The 16,592-nt window shown below is 52.0% G+C and overlaps 3 pseudogenes; all 3 read left to right on the top strand.

The window, feature by feature from the left end:
• The first annotated feature begins 532 nt into the window (after positions 1-532).
• LOC140222313 (uncharacterized) lies at positions 533-1,424 on the top strand (annotated as a pseudogene).
• Positions 1,425-2,060: 636 nt separating this feature from the next.
• Positions 2,061-4,130, top strand: LOC140222312 (uncharacterized; annotated as a pseudogene).
• An 8,631-nt stretch (positions 4,131-12,761) lies between these two features.
• Positions 12,762-14,078, top strand: LOC117849417 (uncharacterized; annotated as a pseudogene).
• Positions 14,079-16,592: the final 2,514 nt, after the last annotated feature.

Below are 16,592 nucleotides of genomic sequence, written 5' to 3'. Positions count from 1 at the left end.
CACGCGTGGCTGAAAAAGAGCTAAAGCCCTCGGACCCTTTTATCCTGGTTTGTAATAACAACCGGGATAAAAGGGGGTCTTTTATCCCAGTTGGTGTTTCCAACCGGGATAAAAGGATCCCCCACGTGTGGCTGGGCCAGAACTAGATTTTTCGAACCCTTTTATCCCGGATAGTATAAAAGGATTGGATCCCCTATATAGTTAGATGTGGTGTGAAGGTGGGATGGCAAGGAAGCTACGTGCGAGGCTTGAGATTGTGGGTTCGAATCCCACAAACCGCGCGCGCGCATATTTCGCGTGACTTGTGACTTGCGCGTGTGCGGAGGCCTCCCTGGGACCCCTGGGAATTTATTTATTTTTTTGCAAAACCATTTATCCCGGTTGGTAATTCCTGTATCGCGCCTGACGTGGCAACCTATTTAGGGGTGTCTTTAGTCCCGGTTGAGTGACCCGGGATAAAAGACACCCCCTTTTATCCCGATTGCATTATCCCGGATAGTTTTTCGAGAGATTTGCACCTTTCCAACCGGGATTAATACTCAGTTTTCTGCTAGTGCCTCGGCCCCATGGAGTGGAGCCTCCAGCTCTACGACTCCGACACGCGAGGGTGGACCTCCAAGCCGTTGCCCCCCGTTGAGGCGCCTGAGAGGGACAGGGTGCTCCCCATCCCGGACTCGGCCACCACGGTGCTCTTCCACGAGAACACCAAGGTCATCGTGCTCGAATCCACCACCGTCGGCTGGGTGGATCTCTGGAGGGGCATCCTCTTCTGTCACGTGCTCGATGAAAAGCCCGTGCTCCGTGACATGCCGCTGCCCAAGCCTGCTAGGTGCAACAGGGGCTCCTTCTGCAAGGGAGACCCGTATTGGCATAGGGACATCACTGTCGTCACACTCCCAGAGCAATCGCAGATGAGCATCAAGTATGTCGAGATGGGAACTCGTCCTGGCGATGTCCCATAATCTCGAGGACAGCAGGTGGATCGCTCCAGCTCTAGCTCCGATGATGATGATGTTGATGACTACTGGACAGCCACCGTCTGGACTATGCCTGTGCCAATTGCTTCATGGAAGGATTGGCACAAGGATTGCACAATTGATGCGGCCAGCATTGCCATTGACAACCCAATGCATCGTGAGCTGCTGCCAAGGCTGACCGTTGATCCAGAGGAGGTGTCGGTGACCTTCAGTAGACTGCTCACTGCTCATCCCACCTTGGGGCTTGGCATGAATGGTGATGTGGTTGTTTATTTGCTTTCCAAGGTGGATTACAGGGCCCGTGAGGGATGGGTGATTGCTGTTGGCACCAAGGACAGCAAGCTGCAAGGCATAGCCAAGCTTGATGACAGGAAAAACTTCTCCTTAAGACGCTACTACCGTTCCACTGACATCTCCAAATATCTGACCAAGGCTACCGGTAACTGACTATACTATCTTCATCTACTTATATTCGCAATTCGTAGCTTAGCATGCATGCGACTGTCTTATGATCTTACAAATGTCATCTGGTTGGCTGTATGGTATACTTTCTTTTGTTCAAAAATAAAGTAACTAAACATGTGTAGTCAATCACAAGGCATGCATGAACAAGTTTAATACTCCGGGCTGCCAAGTCAGTTTACAACTCCCAGTTTCTAGGACCATGCTTCTTAGACATGACAAGTTTGTCTAGAAGGCCTGGAAGTGCAAATTCTTTGTTTGATCAGTCTATCAGAATAGACCAGACTCTGGGACAGTGTTGCTCTGGCTGCACTCGCCAACCTGCTCCCTTTGCAGGAGGCTCAGACTTGGCATCCTGTGGCACAATGGACTGGCATCAACTATCTTGCAAGTTGGTGGATCAGCATCATGGAGCAACCAATCAGAAAAGGCCATGGCTATCGTGTTCATGTTTCAGTTCTGGAGCATAATGCTTTAGTGTTTCAGCGCTAGGAATTGTTGTCACATTCACTTGTCTTTGACCCAGCTTAAAAACCTCTTTTGTTTTATTTTTTGTTTGCCCCTGCTCTGATAATATGGTCTTTGTTGGCAAAAATTTAATGCGGTTCTGTAGTTGGCTCCATGGGGGTATTTATAACATTTAGCAGCAGGGACTCAACTGTCCCAAAGTAATTCTTGCTTGAACTCCGTTTACAAATGGTCAACTGGAAAACAAAAAAAAACAAATGAGTATAGTTTAACCTTGTTAGGGAAGAAAGTAAATCCACAATGTTTTGTTCTTGATGCAGGTGAGGCAGGGAGACTTGAAAGAAGAACCAGGTTCAGTAGACAGAGGCCTGAGGTTCAGTGCAGCAGAGCTTTAGGAACGTCTTCTCCAGAAGTCCCAGGACAATCCGGATTCTTCTAGCGTTAGGGTGTGTTTGGAAGACAGGGGCTAAACTTTAATCCTGTCACATCGGATGTTCGAATGCTAATTAGAACGACTAAATATGAGCTAATTACAAAACTAATAGCAGAACCCTAGGCGCGAGACGAATCTATTAAGCCTAATTAATTCATCATTAGCGAATGGTTACTGTAGCACCACATTGTCAAATCATGAACTAATTAGATTTAATAGATTCGTCTCGCGATTTAGCCTAGGAATTGTGCAAATTAATTTTATAATTAACCAATGTTTAATACTTCTAATTAGTATCAAACATCCGATGTGGTAGGGGCTAAATTTTAGCCCTTGTGTACCAAACACCCCCTTAGTAAGATCCAGAGCATCAAGCATCAGTAATTAATAATTAACAGTGGCTTGAACAAAGGAATCGTCAGGTGACAAGCTGTGACCTTCGTCTTCAACAAAGGAATCGTCAGGTGAAGTTCATCACCACTGTGAAGGTGACCTAGCAGCTGTAACCGGCATGCCCTGGCGCCAGTTGCAAGCTTTGTTCTGTTTTTTTTCGAGATGCAATGCAAGTCCATGCAGCGGTCCCTTCTTTCATGTTCCCCTTCCTTGCTTCCTTGTTAAGATCAGATCGGAATCCTTGCCGAGACCATCCACCTCCATGGACGATTACGTCCCCTGCTTGGTTCCTCCTTCCCTACCAACGAGGAGGACAGCGGCCTAAGCCCAAGCTCTGTCCTTCTCGACACCACAGCCTACATCTCCGCTGCCGCCATCTCCAACGCCACCACCGCCGTCGGGGAGATGAGTACCGGCGCACCCATCCACATCTCCTTTTGCCTCGCCCGACCCCCGCGCCTCTCCTACATGTGCGCCCACTTCCCAGGCCCCGCCGGCTGACATCCCCGTCGACACCCCTGCCGTCCGGTGCATCAAGGAGGCCCCTGAAGTCATCAGCACGCACGCCAACCTAGCTCTCCTCCGCGTGCCGCTCCTGGGCGCCCTGGATCTCGTCACCAATCACCGACACCATGACTACTTCGTCTACCAATCCCCGGGCGCCTCCTCACTCAACCGCCTCCCGCACCCGCACCCCAAGGGCACCGTCTTCCAAGACAACGAGGTCGCTATCTTCCACTGCTCTGGCACCTCCCACTACGTCATAGCTGGCCTCAGGAACACCGTCCGCACCAGCAAGTTCAGGCTCCAGCGCTACGACTCCGACACCGGCAGCTGGACCTCCACCCTGCTTTCCGTCCACGCGCCGGTGAGGGACGAGGTGCTACCAATCCCCCTCACGGACACCGAGCTGCTCTTCCACGAGACCACCAAGGTCATCACGCTCGGAGGCCCAAGGGTTACCATTGGCTGGGTCGATCTCTGGAGAGGCATCCTGCACTGTGACGTGCTCGATGAGGAACCCGTGCTCCGTGATGTGCCGCTTCCCAAGCCGTCAAGAGCCAATAGGCGCTCCTTCTGCAGAGGAGGACCGCACCGTTACAGGGAGATCGTTGTCGTCACACTACCAGGGTAGCAGCAGCAAACCGAGATCAAGTACATGAGATGGAAGTTTCTTCAAAAAAGTACATGAGATGGAAACTAGACCCGGGAAGGATATGCCGCCATCCCGGCAGTCGGTGGACACCTCCGATGACTCCGGCTCTGATGATGGTGCTGAGTGTGATTTGTACGTCGCCCCATACTGGAATGCCACCATCTGGACCATGCCAGTTCCAGTTACGTCATGGAAGGATTGGCATAAGGACAAGGATTGCAAGCTTGATGTTTTAGGCTAGAAGGGGTCTATGCTAGCGGGCCCCTGCCGATCTGGAGTCGGGCCCGCCGGCCTGGCCCACCTCCGCCCTCCCGCCCCATCCTGCCGCCCCGGGAGATGGCGAGCGGCGGCAGGCCCCGCCGGCCCCTCCTCCCGTGCCGCCCACCGGCCCCTCCGCCCGGTGGTGGGGTGGCCGCTGGTGCGGTCGTTCAGGAGGAACCTGGCGTCCACCAGGCAGTCGCCGCAGTCGTCGTCGGCTCATCATCAGGACGATGGAGTTAAGGGAGGCCGCGGCGCCAAGGGAGGCGGCGCCAGCGAGGGAGAGCACAACCGCACAAGGGCGGCGGCCTGTTCGTGAAGATCAACATGGACGGAGTGCCCATCGGGCACAAGGTGGACCTCACGGCGTACGGCGGCTACACCGAGCTCTCCGCCGCCGTCGGCAAGCTCTTCCGCGGCCTGCTCGCTGGTACGTACTCCATCGCCGCATCAGTCACGATGTCGATTTCATGGAATTCTATGCTGATGGTCATAGTCAAATTAATATGAGAGTATCTTAGTTGCCATCATTTTCGTTGTGTTTTACTCATCACTCCCAGAGATAAAAGGATGAGTGTTCTGTGCAACAAATCAGTCTGTACCCAACACATTTTTTGAAGGCAATGTTTATTGTTTTCAGTCACACCAATACAATTACGGTGTATGCATATCAATTTGTGTTGTCAAATCAAGCCTCTCATTATCCTGAATCCTTCGCACTTGATAAATCACCTGCCACAGTTTGGGTACTAGACGTTTAATTATGGTAAATAGCCGTTGTCCTGATTGTAGTAAATCACTTCATAACTATCGTCCATAGACTGTTGAATTATGTAAGATTCTACCATTTTGCATTGCTAAATCGTGTCTTCAAGCATCATTTTGCTTGCTTGTGGTAAATGACCTGTCACATTATCATTGCTAGATGTTTATTTATAGTAATCACAATTATCGTAAATCGGTTCCTCAATGCAATATATATATATAGACACACACGCGCCTCCGCTATTCAGTACCCAGGGTACAGAACTGTCTTTTTTATTTTTTAGCCTTTTTTTGAAAGATTCTCACAAATAGGCCCCTGGAGGTATCATTTCAAAATCTGGACCCTTAGCTCGGCGCCATCATTGGTGGCGTCAAACTTACACGTCTTGGCGCCAGGGGGTTTAGCGCCTAGGTCGTAGCGCCGTTGGCGACATGGACGCTGACATGGCAGCCCGCTTGGCGCCAGGATGGATGGCGCCCCCTTGGCGCCGAGCTATTATCCTATGGCTCTTGACGTTTAAAATGAAACAAGTATATTTATTCCGAGGGGCATGCAACAACCACATTACGGTTTAGCTGGTTAGGATGTGTGCCTTTTATCCCAAAGGCCTGAGTTTGAACCTTAGCACTGAATCTTTTTTTGCTACATTTTTGGGTATTTTTGTGAGGTAAGCTGACCAACTATTTTCGTCGACGGCAGCGTAGCGTACTCTAGTACTCTACCTACGTAGCCTGGGGCGTTCTGGCAGCAGTGGCTGCATCAGCGTGCGTAGTGGAGTTAAGGCTCTCGCTCGGGTGGTCTTGATGGCCGTCCTGCCCGCGGCGATCCCGCCGGCTCCTCATTCGCCGCCCGGCCCCGACGTGACCGGTTCTTTTCTCACACAGTGCCGTGTGATCCTCCTTGAATTCAGCTTACCTCACAAATAAACATTCGTTCGTGCATGCAAGTCAGTCACCGCCGCAGCCGCCCCCGCCGCCGCCGCAGCTGCAAGAGCCTTGCTTCGCTTTGACAGGGAGGATAGCAAGGAAAGGGCAAGGGCGGGCCGCAACGCCGACAAGTTTGCCACCAAGAATCCAAAATCACCTCTAGCCAGCCAAGTCGCCGGCCGCGTGCAATCATATGCTAATGAAGCGGGCCGAGCACTGGACCATTTCAGTCATGCCGCCAGATTGCAACCCAACTGTCTCGAGGTGGCCTTTTCCCTCGCTACGGTGCACAATGACATGGGAAACTTTGATCTGGCTGGGAGTGAATGCAAGCGTGCCCTCGCTATCGCTCTTCCCTGCGATCCACGAGGTGCCGGAGCGTGAAGGCCTTGACACAAGTGCCGCAGAACAGGAGTGGAGGATTTCGCTTGCCAAGGAGCGCCTTGAGGCCCTACTATCTCAAGCAATTCCTCTACATGAAGCGCAGAAGGACAGCCTTGAAGCATCATCATCAAACGTGTCCCAATCTTCCGAACATGGCGACGCGCCTGATCAGGACACCACTGATGTGTAAGCATGTTCAAAATGGTTTCATCTTAGGGGTTGTTTGGATACGAGGTCCTAAACTTTAGAAGTGTCTCATCGGATGTTCGGATGCTAATTAGAAGGACTAAACATGAGCTAATTATAAAATTAATTGCAGAACCCCTATACTAATTCGGGAGACGAATCTATTGAGCCTAATTAATCCATGATTAGCACATGTTTACTGTAGCAGTACATTGTCAAATCAGGGACTAATTAGGCTTAATAAATTCGTCTCGTGAATTAGACTCCATCTGTGCAATTAGTTTTGTAAATAGTCTATGTTTAATACTCCTAATTAGTATCCAAACATCCGATGTGACAGGTACTAAACTTTAGGGGGTGTTTCCCAAACACCCCCTTACTCTCTCTATGCTTGTTTTTGTAATGACAGTTGACAATGTGGTTTTCTATGATAGGCCTTCACCTCCAAAGGCGAGTTTCGCTGCAATGGTGAGCAAGACGAATATTGAGGATAATGATAAGAAAACAGCAGATGAATTCCTCGACTTCCTTAGAAAGTGAGTTGGTTTTCGGCTAAAATAATTTAGTACTGCAGCAAATTAGAGATGAACTAGATGCCTGATCAAGTCATGTTTTAAAATGCCATTATTAAGCCATTAAATCTCCAACTGTTGGAAAAAAAAAAGTACAATCGCCTAGGAGCTTGGCAAAGGTTAACCACTTAACACTTGTCTAGCGCCTAGCGCTTTTTGCAACATTGGTTCCACTGGTAGTAAGCTTTGTGTTGATATTTGACACCATATGTTTGATCTACAGGTTCAAAAGGGAAGAAACAACAAAATCATATTATGCGGGTGAATTAGTGGCGATGGTGTGTCGAGAAGAAAAAACAATTCCCCTACTATCTCAAGCAATTCCTCTGCATGAAGCGCAGCAGCCACCTCCGACGCTTGAGTGATGGATAGGAATTCCGATTCCCCTTTCTTCCTTCCTTCCTTCTTGCTCGACACCCCGCCGCCTCCGGTCAGATCGGATCACATCCTTGCCGAGGTCGTCCACCTCCATATTTCGTTATCTCCTTCCCTACCAACGGAGAAGGACAGCCCAAGCTCGGTCCTCCTCAACAGCACAGCCTACATCTCCGCCGCCGCCGTCTCCAACGCCACCACCGCCGTCGGGAAACTGAGCACCGGCACACCAATCCAAGTCTCCTTCTGCCTCGCCCGCCCCCCGCGCCTCTCCTACATCTGCGTCCACTTCCCAGGTCCCGTCCTGAGTCCCGACATTAGCACTGTTGTTAGTAATTCCAGCTCTTTAAGTCGTGTCAAGTCTGTTTTTCAGTTTCAATAACTTGGGCTCGTGTATGAGCGCGTCCGTAGGAGCTTGATGCATGCTCCTGTTCATGCAGTGGCTCAGGTCGTTTCTTTTCTGTTTGAGACTCCGAGATGCACGGCATGCGACTCCGTCGTGGGATGGCACGACAAGACCGGAAGCATGGCGTGCGTGCACGTTTGTGGAGTTAGTGGCCACATTCGTGAGAGTTTGTTTTTCCTATTAATTTGCAATACAGAGTCAAGAAAAGTAGCGCGTTCTAGCAGCACAAAAAAGGCTCCGTGAGTTCCAGTTGTATACGTGAGTTCGTATTCGTATTCATATACGTATTCCGGCCATCGCTGCCGGCCGTGACGGCAACAATTGGTATCAGAGCTAGTTACAAGGCTTGGGAGCGCAACCGGGCGATCGAGTGGGCTTTCATGGTGCGCCCACGATCAGCCTCGCCGCTGCGAGGGATGCCCGGGCATGGGAGCAGTGCCGGCGCGTCGGGGAGCCGCGGCGCCAACGGCGGGGGAGCGTCCGGGAGCGGCAACCACGAACGCGGGCTCGTGATCCACAGGGTCACGAAGGAGATCAGCAGCGGCGGAACCTTTCCAGTACTCACCAAGACGAACTACTACGACTGGGCGGCGCTCATGCGCGTGATGCTGCAGGCGCGCGGTCTCTGGATCGCGGTGAGCCTCGGGACAGAGGACTACGTCGAGGATCGCATGGCGCTCGAGGTCATCGCGAAGGCAGTATCGGCGGAGATCATGGGCGGCATCGCAAGCAAGGCGACGGCCAAGATCGCGTGGGACGCGATCAGAACCATGTACGTCGGCGTCGAGCGCGTCCGCAAGGCGAAGGCGAATACGCTCCGGCGGGAGTTCAACGCCCTGAAGTTCCGTGACGGCGAGTCTGTGGATGACTTCAGCATTCGAATCAACAGAATCGTCCACCAGCTCGCGGTCCTCAACGACGGGTGTACAGAGGAGGAGATCGTGCGCAAGTTCCTGCAGGCGCTACCGGCGAAGTACGGCCAAATCGCGATGTCGATCGAGACCCTTCTCGATCTCAGCAAGGTCTCCGTGGAAGAACTGATCGGGCGCCTCAAGTCGGCGGAAGAGCGTCACGATCTTGGTGGTGGATCCGGCTCCATCGCCAAGCTCAACCTCACGGAGGATGAGCTGGTCGCACGCATCGCGGCAAAGATGAAGATCTCCGGCGAGGGGTCTTTGGGGCATTCGAGAGGCTCATCATCAAGCCAAAGGCGGGGCCGCGGCCGCGGGCGTGGCGGTGCACGTGGAGGATCCAGACCACCCAAGGCGGGAGGCAACGGTGGCGAGGAGATCGCCGACGACCAGTGCAGGTACTGTAAGAAGACGGGCCACTGGGCTCGTGAATGCCGCAAGAAGAAACATGATGCTGCAGCCCACGTGACCCAAGTGGAGGAGGAGGTCGAGCCCACCTTGCTGGTGGCGACAGCGATGGTCAACGCAGCGGCTTCCTCTACTCCATCCAGAACCACGACACCGGCGGACTCCTCCCCGATCCACCTCGAGGAAGACAAGCTCTTCGTCCAACTCGGCGGCAACGGTGAGGGGGATTGCACCCGATGGATCCTCGACACCGGCGCGACGAATCACATGACACCGGTGCACTCCGCCTTCGCCAACATCGACACAGGCATCCGCGGGACTGTGCGCTTCGGCGATGGCTCCGTGGTCGGGATCGAGGGGCGCGGAACCATCCTCTTCATGTGCAAGAACGGGGAGCACCAGATGCTCTCTGGAGTGTACCACATCCCCAAGCTGACTGCAAATATTGTGAGTCTCGGGCAGCTAGAGGAGGATGGGTACAAGATTCTCCTGGAGGGTGGCTTCCTCCGCATCTGGGACCACCGGCGACGGCTCCTGGCGAAGGTACCTCGCTCTCCAAGCCGGCTCTACGTCCTCAACCTCAACATTGACAAGCCGGTGTGCCTTGCGGCGAGGAGCAGCGAGACGGCATGGCAGTGGCATGCAAGGTACGGTCACCTCGGCTTCCAGGGGCTAAAAGAGATGGCAAGGAAGGAGATGGTGCGCGGGCTGCCGAAAATCGAGCACACTAATCAGGTGTGCGACGGCTGCCTGGCGGGGAAGCAGCATCGACATCCGTTCCCAGCGGCAAGCAAGTTCCGTGCCGCGCACTGCCTCGAGTTGGTCCACGCGGACCTCTGCGGCCCGATCACGCCACAAACACCAGGAGGGAAGCGATTGTTCCTGCTCGTCGTCGACGACAAGAGCCGTTTCATGTGGCTCACGCTGCTGCAATCCAAGGACGAAGCTGCAGCAGCAATCATCCGTTTGCAAGCGCGAGCGGAGGCGGAGGCGGGGTGCAAGCTGGGCACCCTGTGCACTGATCACGGTGGGGAGTTCACGGCGCGGACGTTCGGCAACTACTGCTCCGAGCAAGGGATCCAGCGCCACCTCACCGCTCCCTACACACCTCAGCAGAACGGAGTGGTTGAGCGGCGAAACCAGACCGTGCTTGGCATGGCGAGGAGCATGCTCAAGGCAATGAGTGTTCCCGGCTACTTCTGGGGTGAGGCGGTCACCACGGCCGTGTTCATCCTCAATCGATCACCGACGAGAAGCGTGGAGGGGATGACACCGTTCAAAGCCTGGTATGGATATAAGCCGCCTGTGCATTTCTTTCATGTATTTGGATGTGTGGCGCATGTCAAGAATGCTGCCGGCCACCAGAGCAAGTTGGACGATCGCAGTACGCCGATGGTGTTCATCGGGTACGAGCCAGGATCCAAGGCATACAGGTTCTTCAACCCGAACAGCGAGCGGGTCGTTGTCTCGTGCGACGTCGTGTTTGATGAAGGGCGCACATGGAGCTGGAACAAAGGGCAGGAGGTCCCCAACGCCGTCGACATCGAGCCGTTCCATGTTGAGTACGTGACAGTGTCCACGGGCTCAGGCATTTCGGGGGAGCATGGATCCGACGAAGCGACGCCGGAGCCTACATCACCAGTTTTCCCGATGCCACCAGCACCTGCATCACCACGAACACCTACGACACCGGCAGGTGGCCAGGAGTCGCACGCGCCCACTATGGCGGCGCCACTCGACCCACCAGGGGAGGCAGTGGAGTTTGCCTCGCCGCCGAGCGAGGCGCTGGACCTCGACGCAGAGCACGATGATGACGCGCCTCTACAGTTCCGCACCCTCGACAACATCATTGGACCTTCATCACCTCCAGGTTGGGCCGAGCGCACCCTAGACGCTGAGCTGTTGCTCACGGTTGGGGACGAGCCTACAACATTTGAGGAGGCGCGCAGTGAGGAGAACTGGAGGAAGGCGATGCTCGAGGAAATGGCTTCGATCGAGTAGAACAATACATGGATTCTCGTAGACCTCCCACCAGGCCACCGCCCAATTGGCCTGAAATGGGTGTTCAAGCTGAAGCGCAATGAACAGGGTGTCGTCGTCAAGCACAAAGCCCGGCTGGTCGCGAAGGGATACGTTCAACAGGCCGGGATCGACTACGCGGAAGTATTTACTCCAGTGGCTAGAATGGAATCCGTAAGAATGGTGCTCGCCATGGCGGCACGGGGAGGCTGGCTTGTGCATCACATGGATGTCAAATCAGCTTTTCTAAATGGCGATCTACAGGAGGAAGTATACGTGCGGCAGCCACCTGGCTTTGTGGCCGCTGGACATGAAGGCAAGGTGCTGAGGTTGAAGAAGGCACTGTACGGGCTCAAACAGGCCCCGCGCGCATGGAATCAGAAGCTGGACAGCAACCTGCGTGATCTCGGTTTCACCAGATGCGTCAGCGAGCACGGGCTGTACACTCGAGGTGCAGCGACGTCGCGGGTGATCGTTGGCGTCTACGTCGATGATCTCATCATCACGGGAGCCTGCGCGGAGGAGGTCAAGACATTCAAAGGTGAGATGATGCGCCTATTCCGCATGAGTGATCTGGGGCTGCTCTCGTACTATCTTGGGATAGAGGTGAAACAAAGCAGGGGGCACATCACGCTGAGCCAAGCAGCATATGCACGCAAGCTGCTTGAGAAGGCTGGTCTGGAGGGCTGCAACCCTTGCCAGACCCCAATGGAGGTGCGCTTGAAACTCAGGAAGGACAGCGCTGCGGCCGAGGTGGACACCACCATGTACCGGAGTTTGATCGGGAGCCTGCGGTATTTGGTGCACACCCGGCCTAACATCACGTTCGCCGTCGGCCTCGTCAGCAGGTTCATGGAGAAACCCAAGCAAGACCATTTGGCGGCCGTGAAACACCTCCTGCGGTACATCTCCGGCACCATCGACTACGGGATAGTCTACACCGAGCAAGAGAACGAGCACCCCTTCCTGGTGGGTTTCAGTGACAACGACTTGGGGGGAGACGTCGACGACAGGAAAAGCACCACCGGCCTCATCTTCTTCCTCGACGGCATGCCAATATAATGGCAATCCCAGAAGCAAAAGGTAGTGGCACTCTCCTCCTGTGAAGCTGAATACATCGCAGGCGCGGCAGCGGCGTGTCAAGCGGTGTGGCTCGCGCGGCTGGTGAGGGAGATGACCGGAACAGAGTTATCGCCGCCGAGCTTGAAGATGGACAATATGTCCGCCATTGCACTCAGTAAGAATCCCGTTCTCCATGATAGAAGTAAACACATTGATACAAAATTCCATTTCATCCGTGAATGTGTGGAGAGCGGGAAGATCAAGCTGGACTATGCAAGCACCCATGATCATCTTGCAGACCTCCTGACGAAGTCGCTCGGGCGCGTCAAGTTTCAAGAGCTGCGCGAACGGATCGGCATCGTCGAACTGAAGTAAACGAGACTGGATTTAGGGGGAGAAATGTTAGTAATTCCAGCTCGTTAAGTCGTGTCAAGTCTGTTTTTCAGTTTCAATAACTTGGGCTCGTGTATGAGCGCGTCCGTAGGAGCTTGATGCATGCTCCTGTTCATGCAGTGGCTCAGGTCGTTTCTTTTCTGTTTGAGAGTCCGAGATGCACGGCATGCGACTCCGTCGTGGGATGGCACGACAAGACCGGAAGCATGGCGTGCGTGCGCGTTTGTGGAGTTAGTGGCCACATTCGTGAGAGTTTGTTTTTCCTATTAATTTGCAATGCAGAGTCAAGAAAAGTAGTGCGTTCTAGCAGCAAAAAAAAAAGCTCCGTGAGTTCCAGTTGTATACGTGAGTTCGTATTCGTATTCGTATACGTATTCCGGCCATCGCTGCCGGCCGTGACGGCAACAACCGTCTGGGGCCCACCGCCGGCACCCCTGCCGTACGGTGCATCAAGGTGGCCCGAGTCATCAGCACGCACGCCGACCTAGCTCTCCTCCGCGTCCCACTCCCGAATCACCAAAACCATGACTACTTTGTCTACACGGCTCGCCCACGCTCGGGCACGGGCACCTCCCGCACTCGCACCCCAAGGGCGCCATGTTCCAGGACAACGAGGTCGCCATCTTCCGCTGCTCCGGCAGCACCTCCCGCTACGTCATCGCCGGCCTCCGGAACACCATCCACCGAAAAGAGTTCAAGCTCCAGCGCTACGACTCCGACACCGGCAGCTAGCTGGACCTCCACCCTGCTCTCCGTCCACGCGCCAGAGAGGGACGAGGTGCTACCCATCCCCCATCCCCCGCATGGCTACCGAGCTCACCTTCCACCTGACCACCAAGGGCTACCATTGGCTGGGTCGATCTCTGGAGAGGCATCCTGCACTGCAACGTGCTCGATGAGGAACCCATGCTCCGTGATGTGCTGCTGCCCAAGCCGTTGAGGATGCCCGCACAGTTACGGGGAGATCGCTGTCGTCACACTGCCAGGGCAGCAGCACCGATCCGAAATCAAGTACGTCGAGATGGAAACTCGACCTGGGGAGGATCTGCCACCATCTCGGCAGTACACCTCCGACGACTCCGGCTCTGATGATGACGCCGAGTGTGACTTGGACGTCAACCCATACTGGAATGCCACTATCTGGACCATGCCAGTTCCAGTTGCTTCATGGAAGGATTGGCACAAGGACAAGGATTGCAAGGTTGATGTCACTGACATCGTTGTTGACAACCCAAGCCATTCTGAGCTGCTTCTGCGGCTGCCACGGCTGAGCACTGATCCAGAAAGCGCGACCATGAGCTTGAGGAGGCTGCTCACAGCTCACCCCACCTTGGAGCTTGACGCGAATGGTGATTTGGTCATTTATTTGCTGTCCAAGGTGGATTACAAGGACCATAAGGGATGGGTGATCGATGTTGGTGCGAGGGACAAGAAGCTGCAGGGCATTGCTGAGCTCGACAGCAGGAAAAACGATTTTTTTTAGGCACTACTACCGTCACACCGAGATCTCCAAATATATGATCAATGCTACAGGTAATTATTCTTTCTTCCACTCTCTTTGCTATATAGTCATGTATATATGCATGTGGTGGCTCTTATTATGATCATGTGGTTGGCTACAGGTCATAGAACTTACATGACATTGCTGATAGGTAATTGTATGGGTTTTAGCAGGATTTAACTCTTACTACAGAACATGATGTTTGATGTTCAATGCAGGGAAGCAGCACATGCCTTGGGGTATTAAGATAAAGTGTTTTGTCTTTTTTTTTTGCTATTGTTATTACTAGATACCGGCCAAAACTAACTGTTTCGCTAGGTAGTAAATACCCTGGGCTGACAAGCCTGGCTACAGAAACCAGTTTTTAGGATCATCTTCCTAGACATGAGCAAGTTCGTTCGGGAGGCGTGGTGTGGGCACCACCTGAGTGCAAATTCTTTGTTTTGTTAGCTAGTATATGGTTGTAGTCAAAACATTGGAAGAATAGTAGTATATGATTTTTGCCGGTAGCAATAAAAGAGACATGGTTGGCTCCACTGGAGTGGATCGTGGAACATCACATTTAGCAGCTGGAACTGAACCATAACATGTATTTCCTTCTTGTGTCCCGGTTTATGGCAATCAGTTAAGAAAAAACCACATGATTGCTGATCACCCTTGTCAGGAAGAATTAATCCTTTTGTGTTTTGTTTGGTGCAGGTGAGGTAGGAGCCCTTGTGCAAGATGCGGATGTTGGGGTACTGAGGAAGTGAGGGGGGTTTGTTGTCAAAGCAAAATAAGAGGTGTAATTGCTGCTGATGCTGGGAAGAGTTTTGTGACCGGGACGATGACCTATCAGAAAGACACTAAATTTTTGGCATTCGTGCAATGCAGCAGTGTTTGCCGGGAAACTGCTATGGTTATGGTGTATGTTTCCTTGCTGGCTGAGCCTGATATTATGTAGGGTTGTTTTGGTGTTCGGAGCTACTATTATGTTATGCTTGTGTCACTACTGATCCGACGCTTGCAATGGAGTAGTAAATGTCTTCTTCGAAACACGGGCGAATATGATTTATTATGTGCAAAGCTAGTGAAATCCATGTGTTTTAAGTGTGGTCTAAACCAAATGTCTCAAGTTGTTTAAGGGTGCAGTTTCGTATTTTGGTGCAAGCGTTCAATGAACAGACTGAACTTTATATCATGTGACCAATAAACTATGATGTTAGTTTTCCAGAGTGGATCCTTACTACTGAAAATGTATTTCAGTAACCACAAGCTATGCAGCAGCTACGAATTGAAAGACCGAGCGTCGTTTCAAAAAAAATTGAAAGACCGAGCTTTAGTTATAGAAAGTAGACAGGCATGGAATGCTGCAATGGGCTGGTGCAAGTTGGGCGATTCAGAAGCTTGCTCGTCAGATCAAATCAAGAGTTGTGACTGATGCTGGTGCTGGGTAGAGTTTTGTGACCTGGACAGTTAGTAAGACAGTAACATTATGCAGCTAACCTGTAACCTTACCAGTTATCAAATGATGCTTGCAGTGCTCTCAAGTCACAACCTCTACAATCAGTCAGTTCCTCAGTACCAACTGATTTTCGGTCCTTGAAAAGAAGAGGAAAAGAAAAGAAATAGCAAAAACTACTTTGATTGGATAGGATGCGGATTCAAGCTTTATATCCCTCAACTCAACTCAACTCAACCCCAGATCTTCTTTCCCATCATTGCCAAGTGGAATTCAACAGAGAAAGGTAGAGGAAAAGGGAACAAAGATATGCATGGCCCCATCACAAAAATCCTTCTTTTCTGCTTTGCTTGCTCGTTTGCACAAGAAAGAACTAGCTTGACCGAACGGCCGGTGCTCCTTTTACCTTTTTTTTCAGCCAAGGAAATTGCTGCAACTCCACTTTCAAGATGCTTATTTGATGGCGATGCTGCGACCCTCAGAATCTCTTGCTGTTTGTCTGGAGAAGAAGAAAAAAAATCATTTTCATTTCATTTCAGAGAAAATGAATTAGTGAAAAGCTATGAATTACAGATTCGGTTCATTCATCCTTGAAAACATTCATTAATTTTACTCTCGGTCAGTGGTTGCGCTCTAGTCTATATGGCGTCCTGACATCAGCACGAGATGGGATGCGAATATGCTTTGCTATCAGCGTAGGCGTAGCCGAAAATGGTTGGTCTTGGTCGCATAAGTCAGACTCGAGACTCTTATCAATTGGGTGGATGATGAATCAAATTATTGAAGCCTGTTTGTGACGTCTCACAGAGGTTGTTGCCTCATTCATCATGTGAAAGAGAGCCTGACGATGCCCCGTCAAGCAGGACAAGAACTTCCATAACGAATTTATTAGGTCTAATTAGTTCATGATTTGATAATGTTCATTCATTTCACTCACGCCACATTATCCTCGAGGTTGATTTGCTTATTATATCGTGTGTCTTGGTAGAACTTCATTTTTAGATGCAGCACTGCACTCCTGAAGAACATACTAATAAGAGAAATTAAAGTAACAAAAGTGCATTTTTTTACCAGGATCAAAAGTAGGAATGTTAG

This window comes from Setaria viridis, chromosome 3 (assembly GCF_005286985.2).
Source record: "Setaria viridis chromosome 3, Setaria_viridis_v4.0, whole genome shotgun sequence".
NCBI lineage: Eukaryota > Viridiplantae > Streptophyta > Magnoliopsida > Poales > Poaceae > Setaria > Setaria viridis.
The sequence above is the reverse complement of the archived record's forward strand: the minus strand, read 5'-3'. Positions and strand labels throughout refer to the sequence as shown.